Raw genomic sequence first — 16952 nt, 5'->3', positions numbered from 1 at the left:
TCAAATATCATATGGGTCATCGAGGCATCCAAACACTTGCAATATTTATGGGACAGATAATATCCATCAATTCCTTTCGGGTCATCGAGGCATTATAATAATTTCAAAACTCAGGCTCATATATCATCTATGAATAATGAGAATACCTCCAAATTGCAAGATTTTCAAATTGTTGCAACATATAACTATAAAACGTTTTGAATATTATCGCTTATGTCTTTGAAGAACTATTGAAGAACTTCATCAACTCCTTCGATAGAGTCTGTCAAATATACCTCGACTCCAAAAGCTAAGAGTATAATTTATCCCTCAAGACTAACACTAGACGGCTAGTCACTCAAACTATAAAGTCCCTCATACTATGCTGACCGACTTGTAGGCTCAAAAAGAACATTCTTAGAATTTCATTGAGAGTCATAAAAGTGCAACAGGTACCATCCCTTACGTAATGAATAAAAATCCACACCAATATCACATTTAAGGCATAATCTAGCCTTTACATTATGAGTTAAGTGTGACTGAAGTTTTGTACAGGGTCATCGATACATCCCAACACTTACAAAATTCATACAACAAGTAATATCCATTGATTCATTACAGTTCATCGAGGCATCTGGAGAGACACAAAATTAAGTCTCATATTTCATCTCCCAGACACAAAAAATTTCTACTTTAGGGTTGTCAAGGCACCCTAACCATTTCAAAATTTAGGCTCATATATGAAGGGTTTGTCTATATTTGTATAAAGCAGAAGATTGAAAGTTCTTGTAAAAATAGCTAGCCTAACAACATGCATCAAATATTATAAAACCAAAAGGATTTGTGAAAATTTCATTACCTTGACTAACAAACAAATTGTCTTTCAAAACATCAGTATCAAAAGGGTCTCCATACAAAAGCAAAGTTTGCTGAATCATTCTGGTACTACCAATTCCACTATTAAAAAATTCAAGAATTAAAACCTGAAAAACAAGAAAGGTATAAATGTTACATTGAAGGTGAAACTGCAAATTTTTTAAATTGCATGTTTTAAAGAAGATGAAAGGACCGAACAATGTGTGTTTCATCTTATTTAAACACATCATAACCTCTGAAGAGGAATGCAGAGAAGTAATGAGGCATCCCATATAGCACACAATGACAAATCACAGTCTAAAAGTGAACTCGATGCCATAAAAACACAACGAATACTAGTATGTATGTTTGGATTGACTTTTCCACAACTGGGTGCACGTCCCAATGCCACGATTTATGAGAAGCTACAAAATGAAACTTCAGCACAGATGTGTGTTTGGTGTGATTCTACAATGGAAACAAACATGAAATACAAAGCTTTATATTTTGAATACAAATTCATATCAATATCCCTCCCATGTAAGACATCATCAAACATTAAATTATGATTGCAGTGTTCATGATGTTCCTTTTAGGGTCAAATGAGGCATCCTATATTCCATCTCAATGTGGCAATAAGCACACAATGGATCCATCCCTTAAAAATTCATAACAATATCACATTTAAGGCATCATACAACTTTTACATTGTGAGTGAAGTATTCTTAATGTTTCCTTTAGGGTCATCGAGGCATCCACACACTTGCAACATTTATGGAACATATAATATCCATTGATTCATTTAGGATCATCAAGGCATCTTGAATTTCATCTCGTAGTGGAAATTGATAGTCTAGAATTGCATTCAGGGTTATAAAAGCACGACGGATCCATCCCTTATATTATGAATAAAGATTCATATTAGGGTCATCGATTTTTACACTATGAGTAAAGTGTTCAAAATATTTCCTTTAGGGTCATTGAGGCGTCCAAACGCTTGCAACATTTATGAAACAAATCATATCCATTATTTCTTTTCGGGTCATGGAGGCATTATGAATGAATAAAAATTCATAACAATTTCACATTTAAGGCATCATCCAACCTTTACATTATGGGTAAAGTGTTCATAATGTTTGCATCAGGTTCTTCTAGGCATCTTGTAACATTTATGGGACAAATAATATCCATCAATTCATTTCGGGTCATCGAGGCATTATAATAATTTCAAAACTCAGGCTCATATATCATCTATGAGTGACAATTCATAGTCTAGAATTGCACTCAAGATCATATATAATCAATGAGGCATCTCAACATTTACAAAATGTAGTTTTCTTTAAAATCACTGAGGCATCCCAACATTTACAAAATTTAACGGGACAAATAATATCCACCAATTCCTTTCGGGTCCTTTAGGCATCATAATAATTTCAAAACTCAGGCTCATATATCATATACGAGTGACGATTCATAGGGTCTAGAATTGCACTCAAGATCATAAAATCACCGAGGCATCCCGACATTTACAAAATTTAATGGGACAAATTATATCCGTCCATTCTTTTCGGGTCATCGAGGCATCATAATAATTTCAAAACTCAGGCTCATATAACATATTTGAGTGACAATTCATAGTCTAGAATTGCACTCAATATCATAAAATCACCTAGGCATCCCAACATTTACAAAATTTAATGGGACAAATAATATCCACCAATTCCTTTCGGGTCATCGAGACATCATAATAATGTCAAAACTCAGGCTCATGTATCATATCTGAGTGACAATTCATAGTCTAGAATTACACTCAAGATCATAAAATTACCGAGGCATCCCAACATTTACAAAATTTAATGGGACAAATAATATCCGTCAATTCTTTACGGGTCATCTAGGCATCATAATAATTTCAAAACTCAGGCTCATATATCATATTTGAGTGACAATTCTAGTCTAGAATTGCACTCAAGATCGTAAAATCACCGAGGCATCCCAACATTTACAAAATGTAGATTTCTTTAAAATCACATCCAACATTTACAAAATTTAATGGCACAAATAATATCAGTCAATTCTTTTCGGGTCATCGAGGCATCATAATAATTTCAAAACGCAGGCTCATATATCATATTTGAGAGACAATTCTAGTCTAGAATTGCACTCAAGATCGTAAAATCACCGAGGCATCTCAACATTTACAAAATGTAGATTTCTTTAAAATCACCTAGGCATAACATTTATAAAATTTAAGGAGGAAAAATTAATATGCATCGTTTCCATCCATTACATAGGATTATATCATCCTTTTCAAATTACCAAAATTGATTTCAACTCATTGAGGCAATCACAGTAAAGAATTCAATTCATGTCATAAAAGATATCATCCAAATCTACATTATGAATTTATGGGACATCTTGTAACATTTATGGGACAAATAATATCCATCAATTCCTTTCGGATCATCGAGGCATCATAATAATTTCAAAACTCAGGCTCAAATATCATATGGGTCATCGAGGCATCCAAACACTTGCAATATTTATGGAACAAATAATATCCATCAATTCCTTTCGGGTCATCGAGGCATTATAATAATTTCAAAACTCAGGCTCATATATCATCTATGAATAATGAGAATACCTCCAAATTGCAAGATTTTCAAATTGTTGCAACATATAACTATAAAACGTTTTGAATATTATCGCTTATGCCTTTGAAGAACTTTTGAAGAACTTCATCAACTCCTTCAATAGAGTCTGTCAAATATACCTCGACTCCAAAAGCTAAGAGTATAATTTATCCCTCAAGACTAACACTAGATGGCTAGTCATTCAAACTATAAAGTCCCTCATACTATGCTGACCGACTTGTAGGCTCAAAAAGAACATTCTTAGAATTTCATTGAGAGTCATAAAAGTGCAACAGGTACCATCCCTTACGTAATGAATAAAAATCCACACCAATATCACATTTAAGGCATAATCTAGCCTTTACATTATGAGTTAAGTGTGACTGAAGTTTTGTACAGGGTCATCGATACATCCCAACACTTACAAAATTCATACAACAAGTAATATCCATTGATTCATTACAGTTCATCGAGGCATCTGGAGAGACGCAAAATTAAGTCTCATATTTCATCTCCCAGACACAAAAAATTTCTACTTTAGGGTTGTCAAGGCACCCTAACCATTTCAAAATTTAGGCTCATATATGAAGGGTTTGTCTATATTTGTATAAAGCAGAAGATTGAAAGTTCTTGTAAAAATAGCTAGCCTAACAACATGCATCAAATATTATAAAACCAAAAGGATTTGTGAAAATTTCATTACCTTGACTAACAAACAAATTGTCTTTCAAAACATCAGTATCAAAAGGGTCTCCATACAAAAGCAAAGTTTGCTGAATCATTCTGGTACTACCAATTCCACTATTAAAAAATTCAAGAATTAAAACCTGAAAAGCAAGAAAGGTATAAATGTTACATTGAAGGTGAAACTGCAAATTTTTTAAATTGCATGTTTTAAAGAACAATGTGTGTTTCATCTTATTTAAACACATCATAACCTCTGAAGAGGAATGCAGAGAAGTAATGAGGCATCCCATATAGCACACAATGACAAATCACAGTCTAAAAGTGAACTCGATGCCATAAAAACACAACGAATACTAGTATGTATGTTTGGATTGACTTTTCCACAACTGGGTGCACGTCCCAATGCCACGATTTATGAGAAGCTACAAAATGAAACTTCAGCACAGATGTGTGTTTGGTGTGATTCTACAATGGAAACAAACATGAAATACAAAGCTTTATATTTTGAATACAAATTCATATCAATATCCCTCCCATGTAAGACATCATCAAACATTAAATTATGATTGCAGTGTTCATGAAGTTCCTTTTACGGTCAAATGAGGCATCCTATATTCCATCTCAATGTGGCAATAAGCACACAATGGATCCATCCCTTAAAAATTCATAACAATATCACATTTAAGGCAAAATACAACTTTTACATTGTGAGTGAAGTATTCTTAATGTTTCCTTTGGGTCATCGAGGCATCCACACACTTGCAACATTTATGGAACATATAATATCCATTGATTCATTTAGGATCATCAAGGCAACTTGCATTTCATCTCGTAGTGGAAATTGATAGTCTAGAATTGCATTCAGGGTTATAAAAGCATGACGAATCCATCCCTTATATTATGAATAAAGATTCATATTAGGGTCATCGATTTTTACACTATGAGTAAAGTGTTCAAAATATTTCCTTTAGGGTCATTGAGGCGTCCAAACGCTTGCAACATTTATGAAACAAATTATATCCATTATTTCTTTTCGGGTCATAGAGACATTATGAATGAATAAAAATTCATAACAATTTCACATTTAAGGCATCATCCAACCTTTACATTATGGGTTCATAATGTTTGCTTCAGCGTCTTCTAGGCATCTTGTAACATTTATGGGACAAATAATATCCATCAACTCCTTTCGGGTCATCGAGGCATTATAATAATTTCAAAACTCAGGCTCATATATCATCTATGCGTGACAATTCATAGTCTAGAATTGCACTCAAGATCATATATAATCAATGAGGCATCTCAACATTTACAAAATGTAGTTTTCTTTAAAATCACTGAGGCATCCCAATATTTACAAAATTTAACGGGACAAATAATATCCACCAATTCCTTTCAGGTCATTGAGGCATCATAATAATTTCAAAACTCAGGCTCATATATCATATACGAGTGACGATTCATAGTGTCTAGAATTGCACTCAAGATCATAAAATCACCGAGGCATCCCAACATTTACAAAATTTAATGGGACAAATTATATCCGTCCATTCTTTTCGGGTCATCGAGGCATCATAATAATTTCAAAACTCAGGCTCAAATAACATATTTGAGTGACAATTTAATGGGCCAAATAATATCCCCCAATTCCTTTCGGGTCATCGAGGCATCATAATAATTTCAAAACTCAGGCTCATGTATCATATCTGAGTGACAATCCATAGTCTAGAATTACACATAGTCTAGAATTACACTCAAGATCATAAAATTACCGAGGCATCCCAACATTTACAAAATTTAATGGGACAAATAATATCCGTCAATTCGTTTCGGGTCATCGAGGCATCATAATAATTTCAAAACTCAGGCTCATATATCAATTCATAACAATTTCACATTTAAGGCATCATCAAACCTTTACATTATGGGTAAAGTGTTCAGAATGTTTGCTTCAGGGTCTTCTAGGCATCTTGTAACATTTATGGGACAAATAATATCCATCAATTCCTTTCGGGTCATCGAGGCATCATAATAATTTCAAAACTCAGGCTCAAATATCATATGGGTCATCGAGGCATCCAAACACTTGCAATATTTATGGGACAAATAATATCCATCAATTCCTTTCGGGTCATCGAGGCATTATAATAATTTCAAAACTCAGGCTCATCTATCATCTATGAGTGACAATTCATAGTCTAGAATTGCACTCAAGATCATATATAATCAATGAGGCATCTCAACATTTACAAAATGTAGTTTTCTTTAAAATCACCGAGGCATCCCAACATTTACAAAATTTAACGGGATAAATAATATCCACCAATTCCTTTCGGGTCATTGAGGCATCATAATAATTTCAAAACTCAGGCTCATATATTTGAGTGACAATTCTAGTCTAGAATTGCACTCAAGATCGTAAAATCACCGAGGCATCCCAACATTTACAAAATTTAATGGGACAAATTATATCCGTCCATTCTTTTCGGGTCATCGAGGCATCATAATAATTTTCAAAACTCAAGCTCATATATTTGAGTGACAATTCATAGTCCATAATTGCACTCAAGATCGTAAAATCACGGAGGCATCCCAACATTTACAAAGTTTAATGGGACAAATTATATCTGTCAATTCTTTTCTGGTCATTGAGGCATCATAATAATTTCAAAACGCGGGCTCATATATCATATTTGAGTGACAATTCTAGCAGTAACATAACATAAGTTGATATTGGTTTCACGTATAAAAAAATTAATCATCAAGATATTAGTACATGTCACTTGTTGAAAAACAGTGGGGCCGTTTACTTCTATTGTTTTATGCTTTCATTTTTACTAATATAAATAAACATTAGAAAAGGCATTAAGTTTTTGTAAATGCATTTAAAAATAGATTGAAGACATTGAAAGTGAAATTTGAAGACATCGTTTTCAGTATTTCTAGAAATGCATTCTCTCTAGTTAGCTACTATCTTCTCTATATCACAACTAAAAAGATAAAACCATAACCAAATGTCATTCGAGCTACCTATATACAAAATAAAAATTGAAAGTGAAAATAGAATATGTTGTTAGAAAGTAAACAGCCACAAAGAATGCAATTGTACCTCGTTCTGGAGTTTTGTTTGAGCTCCCAGCTGGGATCCCTCTCCATAAGTCATGTGAGCTGCATGTGTTTGAGATGGTGGAACATAGAAGCTTTGCACTGGAGACGAGGATGCATTCATTGGTCCACCAGGGATCACAAACTGCTTTTGTGCTTGCTCACTGGAAACTTGTTCTCCACAAGCTCAGCATTATTAGATGATTGAACCACTGATCTTTGAACCGGGGGATAAAGAGTGTAGCCAGGGGAGCTGTAAGTTTGAGAAATTAGACAACAGTCTTAGATTAAAGATGTTTTATTAGTTGTTATTATCAAAGTTACATTAATGACCATTTACAACTGTTTCCGGGGGGGTTAAACTAGGGATTAAACTTTGTTTCTTGAAGTTACAAGGTCAAACTCTTATCACTAGCTGACACCTCGTGAACAAAGATCATCTTAGATTCAAGGAATAGTTCTTGTATCATCTTTACTATACAAATCTTATTGTTCAGTTCATTAATTCTTCCCATGACAAAGCGTCAAAAAGTAGAGTTAGGTTGTTTTCATGATTTAACATTTAAAGAGAAAGGAAACAATCTTAATTTAGGAACAACAATCGAATAAACCAAACATTTCACTGCATAGAAACATATCCTATCCTACAATTTAAATCCAGATTCTAAAAGTAATAAGCCTCATTCTAGATAGAATCGCTCTATGTATTTTCCTCTTCAAGCAGTAATCAGAAGGACACTTTTCTTATTTGTTTTCAAGCAAAAACAGAAGACGTGTCGCCGTTATTAATTTAAGAGTTTTGCTTAGCATCTCATTATACATCCAGTACAATCCACTTTGAACCCACCTTTTCCATTTTTCATAAGATGAGAGAGACGCATGAAATTGAGTTTTTCAGTAACTATAGAAAAGAGGCATATTGGCATGATAGATTGCTTACCATGCAAAAGTTGGAGAAGGGTAAACATAAGACTTCTCATATATTGAAGCTGGTGCTGCTGCAGCTTGAAGTCTTGCTTGATGCCGACTCAAATTATCACAAGCCACCCCATCGCCAACCTCAGTTTGAGCTGAGCTTCCAGTGCCTTCCCCTGTTCTCTTTCGAGGTTAGTATTAAAATAAGAAAATACTTAAATATAATAAGTATAATCAAGCCTTGTTCTCGCTGGCCCTGGGTGATATTCCAGATTAAAGTAATCAAATTTCCCCATTCAAAAATAATTTAAACATGTAAGTTGTGTGAATGAACCCCAAAAAAAGTACGAATATTTTAGAATTTGGTTAGACTTAATTCAACTCCACAAAACCAGCTCGTAAGGTTAGAGATGTCCACGGCTTATGAATACTTTTTCAAGTCATATCACATTCAATATGAGACTCTCAACACACCCCATCACAACCAAGACTGGACATCTTGAGTTGAGTGTGAGCCAAGTGACTACGGGTAGCCTAATGATTCTAGGATAGGCTCTAATATCATCTAAAAATTTGAATTTAGCCTAACTAAATCCTACAAAATTGACTTGTAAGGGAAGGGATGTTGCTCACTTATAAACATTTTTTCAGGTCATAACACAATCAATGTGAGACTCTCAAGAGTCTCAACACAGAAGTTAAGCAACGAGTATTTTTACGTACTTCACATGAAATTATGAATAAAAAAAATTAACGGGAACTTTTTGCAAGTGGTAAAACAAAGAGCTCACATTTTTTTTGTAGGGTTGAAATTAAGAAAATTTATAAAATAGCAGGCCACTGTTTGGAAAGGTGCACCGCATATACAAAGTGCAATAGTTTGTCAGGATCATACTTCCAACTATATTTCTTCATTTTTTGCTCTAAAGCACCGTATCCTAGAAATAATATACTACCTCCGTCCCTAATTATAAGACCCTTTTGAGAAAAAAAATTGTCCCTTATTATAAGACCCCTTTGGTATTTCCAAGTACATTAATTATTTCTTTACCAACATACCCTTATTTATTTTGCATCTTTTTCTTCAATCAAAAATAAATATTATGTTGAAAACATAAATTAACTCTCTCTTAAGGATAAAATTGTAAAAACAATAGTAATTATATACAAATTTAATACTACAACCAACTTTCTTAATCTCTGTAATTTTTGCAAAAGGCTCCTATATTTAGGGACGGAGGTAGTAGTTTGTCATGTTTTTTATGTTAATGAATAATGTTTAACTATAGTAGTTGTTGATCATGTGATTACCTTGTCGATGAGCATCTGACTGTGGTCTTTGCTGTCCCCCCGTAGCAGTTGTTCCATATTCTGATGGGACAACCAGTGCTCTGCAGGTGGGGCAAGTATGCTGCCGCTCTAGCTATGATCGGAGGCAATGAACATGAAAAAGATGACCGCATAGAAGCTTCTTTGCAGTAGTCATCTCTTCACGACAGATGATGCAGGTTACGTCATTTCTGCATAGCCATATCTAAAAATATTGATTCAAATGCATAAAACAAAGTAATAAGTATAGATGCAATGCTAATCTTAGAACTCACGAATTAAGCTCTTCAGGGGTTGCATCTGGAAACCGATCATTCATGTTAGAAGTGATCTTACGATAACGTAGGTAATCTGAAATACGAACTTTGAAGTTCCTAAATGTCTCGTATAGCTCCCTCATTAAGTGCAAAGGAACACCATAGTTTCTGATAAATCAAATTAAAGTCAGAAGGTAAAGACAAAAGCCGTAAGGCTGGAATACTTAATCAGATTGATAGAGAAAAAAGCATAAAAAACAGGTGAACCAAACAATTCCCTTACATCTCAAAAAGAGAAGTATTACTGAAAGATGCATAAAAAGTATGAAATTATAAAGTTATCATGTTGAAAATATTTGAGAGCAAAGCAGACGTATCAAAGCCAGGTATCATGTCCAATAAATAAAAAAGACAGTTAGATTATCACAATAATCTGCTAATTATATTAGAAGCTCCTACAGAACTGATTCTCTTTTCCTATCTTCAAGGGTATCATTCCTATTAGCCATGAATAAATAACACTGAACCTTACATGTTCTTGCATTTAGTCTAAAATTCAGGGAATATTAAAATCTCAAATGATTCTAACCACCCATAAAAGCATGCCACTGGCTTTTTAAATGCAACCATGAACTTACCTGCAACATGTAAGTGTAACTTTTATAAATTTGAACCAAAAATCAATATTTAGAATCCAATATGTTATTTTTTAATTCGGACCTTAAATAATCTGATTAGTCCTGCTGTACTAAGGGAACTTCATTTCTGTCCTATGTGTATATGTTGTCAATATTCATACAACGTAAGCATACTGGGCTACTAGCAAAAAATTCAGGACCAAGTCTTTCAATGAGTCAAAACATGTAAATTTGGACATTAGCACTATTTGGCTTATAAACCTCCAAAGTGCTCTTTACCCTGAGCAATGTGGCACTTGATCTCTTTAAAACCTTTTGAAATGCTTTCAAAATAAACAACATATACTATGGATTCTATAGTGCACATACTGCTATGAAGTTTAAATCATGCGAGGGAATAATACTCAGACACAGGTGATTACTTACATGAAAATTGCCAGAAAGAAGCACGTATACATAGACAAGTGAAGCAAGTCCCTAACAAGTTCCAAGTAAAACGTGAAGACTGGTTTCTTTTCCCATTGCCCCTCCATAAGCATGTCACTGACATAGAAAATATATTTTACAAAAATTGTTACTGTTGTTGTTGCTAGTATCATGTACCTGAGATAGAAACATATATTTATATCAAAACAACAGCGAAGAGTAAACTATATTAAAACCATACCAAACCTCCTATAACATTATAAAGAGAATTGTTCTAAATTGACAAAAATGTTTTTAACTTCTGGATACCACAGAAAGCATCAAATCAGACAGTTATACATGTGAAACTGTGTATAAGCTCAACTTTCTGCGTATAACTTTCAACTATAATGGAGTTTTTAATATATTAACATGTACTATTTGTAGCAGAACTGAATTAAGAGTAAAGCATTACCATCCTTCCAGAAATTATGTTAGAGAATTTTCCATAGTAAAATTAACAATGTCATTGACTACTTGAGAAGGGGGAAAAAAGGAAGAAGTATGTCTTACTCAAAAGAAAAGAAGATCGAAACCGAAGCCTGCTTGGTTGCTAGTAAATGCTTCACTGAACTGTACAAAAAAGCGCCATCAAGAAGAAGAAGGAACCCCAAAAAAGATATGATTCGAACTTGAGACAACAGACACGGAAGGTGTAGTCTCTATGTACTCTACTCTCTTCTGAGCCAACCAATGCAAAGCCTTGATTAACAAGAGTGCCGTAACCATGGCAAGGAATGTAATAGAGAAATCCTGTCTAAAGATAGTAATTGCAAAGAGGATTTCCATAACCTCCCTCCATGCTTGCTCATTAAGCCTCTCAACCTCGGCTTCTCGAAGAGAACCAAGAAACACCTTTTTAGTTAACTGCCACATAGCACACATGATGACTAGAGCCATGTTGAGAAGAAGCACCAAACTGATCTTGGAAGTTGCTAAATAAACCATTGCCGGATAAAACTGGCCTCTGCTGTTAAATGCATGATATGTAATAGCCAAAGTGGCAATTAAACTAAGACCAGCATATGTCTGCAACCGCATCATTTTGCTCTACAAAAAACCACAGAAACCATTTGAATCAACTTGTGAAAACCCAATTGCAAGACAACTCAAACCCATAACATACATCTATGATAAGAGAAAGTTTAGATAGACTTGGCATATGTTTGGTTTTGATTTTGGAGGGTCAGAACTCAAGCGATTCTAAAGGTTGTAGAATTGATTTTATCAGGTAGAATTGATTCTACATGAAGCTAGAATTTGTAGCTTTTGGCTTCTACAATTGATGTTAGTCTAAAAGTTATTGTCAAATCCACTATTACACAACTACATCCAAACATAAATCACTTTATATTCAACTCACTTTTATCCATAATCAATTCACTCGAAATCAATTTTGAATACCGCAGAACCAAGCATACACTTATTTGAGCTTACATGCTGGCATAAACACTTGTGAGATTGTTTGGAAGAGCTTATGACATGTCATAAGCTGTTTTAAGCTTATTTTCATAAGCTCTTCAAGGTAGCTTATGAAAACAATTTCAGCATAATTTATTTATTTTAAAGAAATAGTCTCTGATTATATGATAAAAAGTGCTTATGTTATAACTGGTTAATTAAGTTATTGTCAAATAATATCCACCAATTCCTTTCGGGTCATTGAGGCATCATAATAATTTCAAAACTCAGGCTCATATATTTGAGTGACAATTCTAGTCTAGAATTGCACTCAAGATCGTAAAATCACCGAGGCATCCCAACATTTACAAAATTTAATGGGACAAATTATATCCGTCCATTCTTTTCGGGTCATCGAGGCATCATAATAATTTCAAAACTCAGGCTCATATATTTGAGTGACAATTCATAGTCCATAATTGCACTCAAGATCGTAAAATCACGGAGGCATCCCAACATTTACAAAGTTTAATGGGACAAATTATATCCGTCAATTCTTTTCTGGTCATTGAGGCATCATAATAATTTCAAAACGCGGGCTCATATATCATATTTGAGTGACAATTCTAGTCTAGAATTGCACTCAAGATCGTAAAATCACCGAGGCATCTCAACATTTACAAAATGTAGATTTCTTTAAAATCACCTAGGCATCCCAACATTTATAAAATTTAAGGAGGAAAAAGTAACATGCATCGTTTCCATCCATTACTTAGGATTATATCATCCTTTTCAAATTACCAAAATTGATTTCAACTCATAGAGGCAATCACAGTAAAGAATTCAATTCATGTCATAAAAGATATCATCCAACTCTACATTATGAATTTTTTAAAGTCCTCAAGGCACCCTATCCGTTTCAACATTTAGGCTAATAAAGTGTGGAAAAAAAATGTTCTTGCAGCGTTTCACACATTTATAGGGTTTGTTAAATTTTGATTTACAAAATTATATAGGGCTGTTGTTGTTAAAGCAGAAGATTGAATGTTGTTGAATAAGCAAGAATGAGAGAATGGCTAGCCTAACAACAAAATTCGCAACATGCACCAATTGTGTAAGGTTTATGAAAACTCAAGAATTAAAACCTGAAAATCAAGATAAAGTCAGAAGCGTACCATTGAAGATGAAAGGGACAGAACAGAGTGTGATTCGAAAAAAGAATTCGGCAACGATACGAACGAAACCACCAACACGTCATAACCTTCGAATGGGAACGGTTTGATTTTCATGTTTCTTTTTTTGGTTACAATTTTTTTTGCTTCATGTTTCGATTTCTTTCAATTGTTTTTCAACAGAGTTAAAGCGTGTTTGCTTGCTATTTATAGGATTTTCTCATGGGCTTTTGATTTTAATGCCATGTTGAGCCCTAATTCTAAATACTACTATTATTGCTTCTTACTTTTATACACCCTGTTTCTTTTTGTTTTAGCGTAACTATTATATTTTATTTTTTTGTGTTCGACTTAACTATGTTTTTACTTTCTATTTATTATACTAGTTTATATAAATGATTTCTCAATGGTACATACCAAGTTGATCCAAAAGAATTATTCAGAAAAAAAGGCACAAACTAAGTTTTAGAAAACTAATTTTTATAAAAAGAAAAAGAGTGTAAAAGTTTATCCTAAGTTTTTTTAATTAATAAAAAGTAACTTTGATAAAATAATTGATATAATTTATTTATTCTAACTAGTAATAGTTCATCAAATTATTCAATATTCAAAATAAGTTGAAAGTGTTTCATTTGACTTGTTCCAAAAAAAGTTGAAAGTGTTTCAATTGATAGGGACTATGCATTGCAATGTCTAGGAGACGGGGTTTTAACCTCAAATTTCTTACTTATTCACTTTTAAAGGGTAAGTAAGTATATAGCCACTGGGCTATTATTTGAGAGAGAAATCATTTTTAAAATAAAAATAGCAATTTTAATTATCTCAGTAGATGAGAGAAAAATATTAAAGTAATCTTTACAAACAAAAATTAGCTTATTCTTGATATAAAGAGAAAAATATTAAAGTAATTTTGACAAACAAAAATTATCTTATTCTTGATATAAAGATCTTTAAAACTAATCTCTAGATTATTTTATTATACCAATAATAAACAAAGATTTGCATATGCTTAATATAAAATACAGCTTTTGTTTTAATCTTAAAAAAAAAAAATTATTATCCAACTTTGCAACGTGAGAAAAATACTACATCTATTTTTTTGACAAGATATTAATCATATAATTATTTTACTGGAACAATCAAATAAATAGAGAGCTGAAAAAAAAAATGTTCTAAAGCGTGCTTATATCGTAAATCAAAATAAAAGCTTTTTAGACAAACTCTAAAACTGAGTATTCGTGATTTCAGAAATTGATAATGTACTGGACAATTCATATGGCAAAATTGTGTTGTGTTGACACGATTTTCAATTTATTGCAAAATTGACAATATAATGGATAAAGTAGTGTTTGTATTGACTTTAAAATTATGACAAACAAATTTAAAAAAATAAATAAATAAAAATAAAAAAAACTTAAGTATGCACCATCTAAAATGTCCTGTAAATGTTGATGAATTAGAAATTATATGAGAAATTTGTTCAAAATGTTTGAAACAAATATTAGAAAGAATCTGAATTTCAGATTTCTATTGAATAAGACTGAATTGATTCAGACTTAATGAGAGACTTGTGTTCATGCATTCTTGTGGAAAAAGACTGCGCTTTGATGACATGTTCAAAATTAAATTCTCCTTCTATTTTATTAGTTGTGTGATTTTAAAATTTGACTTGTCAAAATTTATCATGTGGACAAACGTTTAATTTTAAACTAGAGTAACTTGGACTTAATTCCAACGTTATATGACTAAACAATTTTATTTATTGCAGTCAAGATATATGAATCAAATAGTTCATATAAATCAGAATTTAGAGAATATGAATCTCTAAACATAATAAATTATGATATGTGTAAACTTGATGGCACATAAACTAGAAATGATAAAATTATATTTTATCATATTTATTGATGACTGTGAATTTTGGAAAATAAAATTGATATGCTTGATATGTTCAATTTTTATAACGAAAATTGAAATTTATAGAGTACCCAAGTCTAAGAACAAAAAATTCTAATTAAGAAATTTTTGAAGAAAAGACAATTCAACATGTCTTAATTTTGAACTTGGGATTGTCTGAACTATATTTGGATTCTGGACCCCGAGAGTTGAACTCACTAGTAGAGCTTACGAATGTGTATGCATCGAGTATGCGATAAATAACGAAACATATAGGTTTTATGACCTAAATGTTAAAGTGATCATAGAATTTAAAAGATGTCGATTTCTATGTAAATGTTTACCCCTTTAACTAAAGAATAGTGGGGGCACTAGTGGGGGCTCTAATGGGAGCACGACATTAGTGGGGGGCAAAATAAATTCCCTTCTAAAAATTAAGAACTAGTGGGGGCACTGTATCTAATCACATTCATGTAATCATAAATAGTTATGAGAACATCGTACGGGATGTTATAGAACCTCAAGGAGGTAAGAAAACTAAAATTGCTAAAGAGTATGAACTTGGTTTATACATTGGAAGAAGATTCATTAAGCCTTAAAGAAGTTATATCCTCATTGGATGCTGAATTATGGCAAAAACAATAAACGATGAAATGAATTTTCTAGAGTCTAACAAAACATGACACTTGGTTGACTTGTCTCATAGTTGCAAAACCAATCGGTTGTATTTGGATTTTGGAAAAAGGAACTAAAACCTGATGGTACGGTTGATGAATACAAGGCTCTCCTTGTAGTTAAAGGTTTTAGACAGAGAAAAATATAGACTTTTTCGACATTCATTCACCAGTCACGAAAATCATATCCATAAGAGTACTAGTCCCTTTAGCCGCCGTTCATAACTCGATAGTACTCCAAGTGGATGTGAAAGTTGCCTCTTTTTATGGTGAACTAGAAGAAGAAATCTATATGGAACAACCTGAAAAATTTTGTGATTCATGGACAAAAAAACAAGGTATGTAAGTTAGATAATTCTTTGTATGGTCTAAAATAAACTCTCGAGGAATGGCATGAAAAATTGGCATTCTAATGCTATCGAATGAGTACAAAGTGAATGAAAGTGACAAATAATATTTGCACGATCATATGTCTCTATGAAGACAACTTGCTCATATTTGGTTTAAAGATTCATGTTATGAATTATGTGAAATCATTGTTTATCAACAACATTGATAAGAAAGACCTAGAAAAAGTTGAAGTAATTCTTGGTTTCAAGATTACTAGATCATAAAAGAGAACCTTTTTGATAAATCTCACAAAGTTGAGAAGATCTTAAGGAAATGTAATTATTTCACCGTAAACTTGCAATCATATATTATGATCAAGTGTAAGAACACTTGAGATGGAGTTAGAAAAACAAATGTGAGCATCATTGGCAATACTTAGGTATGCCACTGAATGTATTAGACCCGACATTGCCGATGTCCGAAAACTCTTGTGCAAGTTTACTAGTAGACAAATGAGAAGCATTGACATGCTATAGAAAGAGTCATGAGGTGCTTTAAAAAGACTATGACTCTAGGATTACTTTATGAGGAGTAACCTATTGTACTTGAATGTTAC

General features: G+C 32.8%; 1 pseudogene across 1 annotated transcript; it reads right to left on the bottom strand.

The window, feature by feature from the left end:
• Window positions 1-564: 564 nt before the first annotated feature.
• On the bottom strand, window positions 565-13617 carry LOC146900078 (ERAD-associated E3 ubiquitin-protein ligase HRD1B-like; annotated as a pseudogene). The gene is made up of 9 exons (XR_015021802.1): window positions 13440-13617; window positions 11377-11913; window positions 10825-11001; window positions 9779-9928; window positions 9486-9694; window positions 8200-8350; window positions 7264-7512; window positions 4171-4294; window positions 565-962 (listed from the first exon to the last, which is right to left on the bottom strand). The product of XR_015021802.1 is annotated as an ERAD-associated E3 ubiquitin-protein ligase HRD1B-like (transcript).
• Between the last annotated feature and the right edge of the window lie 3335 nt (window positions 13618-16952).

Source organism: Medicago sativa, chromosome 8 (assembly GCF_051527215.1).
Source record: "Medicago sativa cultivar Bolivia chromosome 8, Bolivia_mono, whole genome shotgun sequence".
Taxonomy (NCBI): domain Eukaryota; kingdom Viridiplantae; phylum Streptophyta; class Magnoliopsida; order Fabales; family Fabaceae; genus Medicago; species Medicago sativa.
This window is presented reverse-complemented; position numbering and strand designations above follow the sequence as displayed.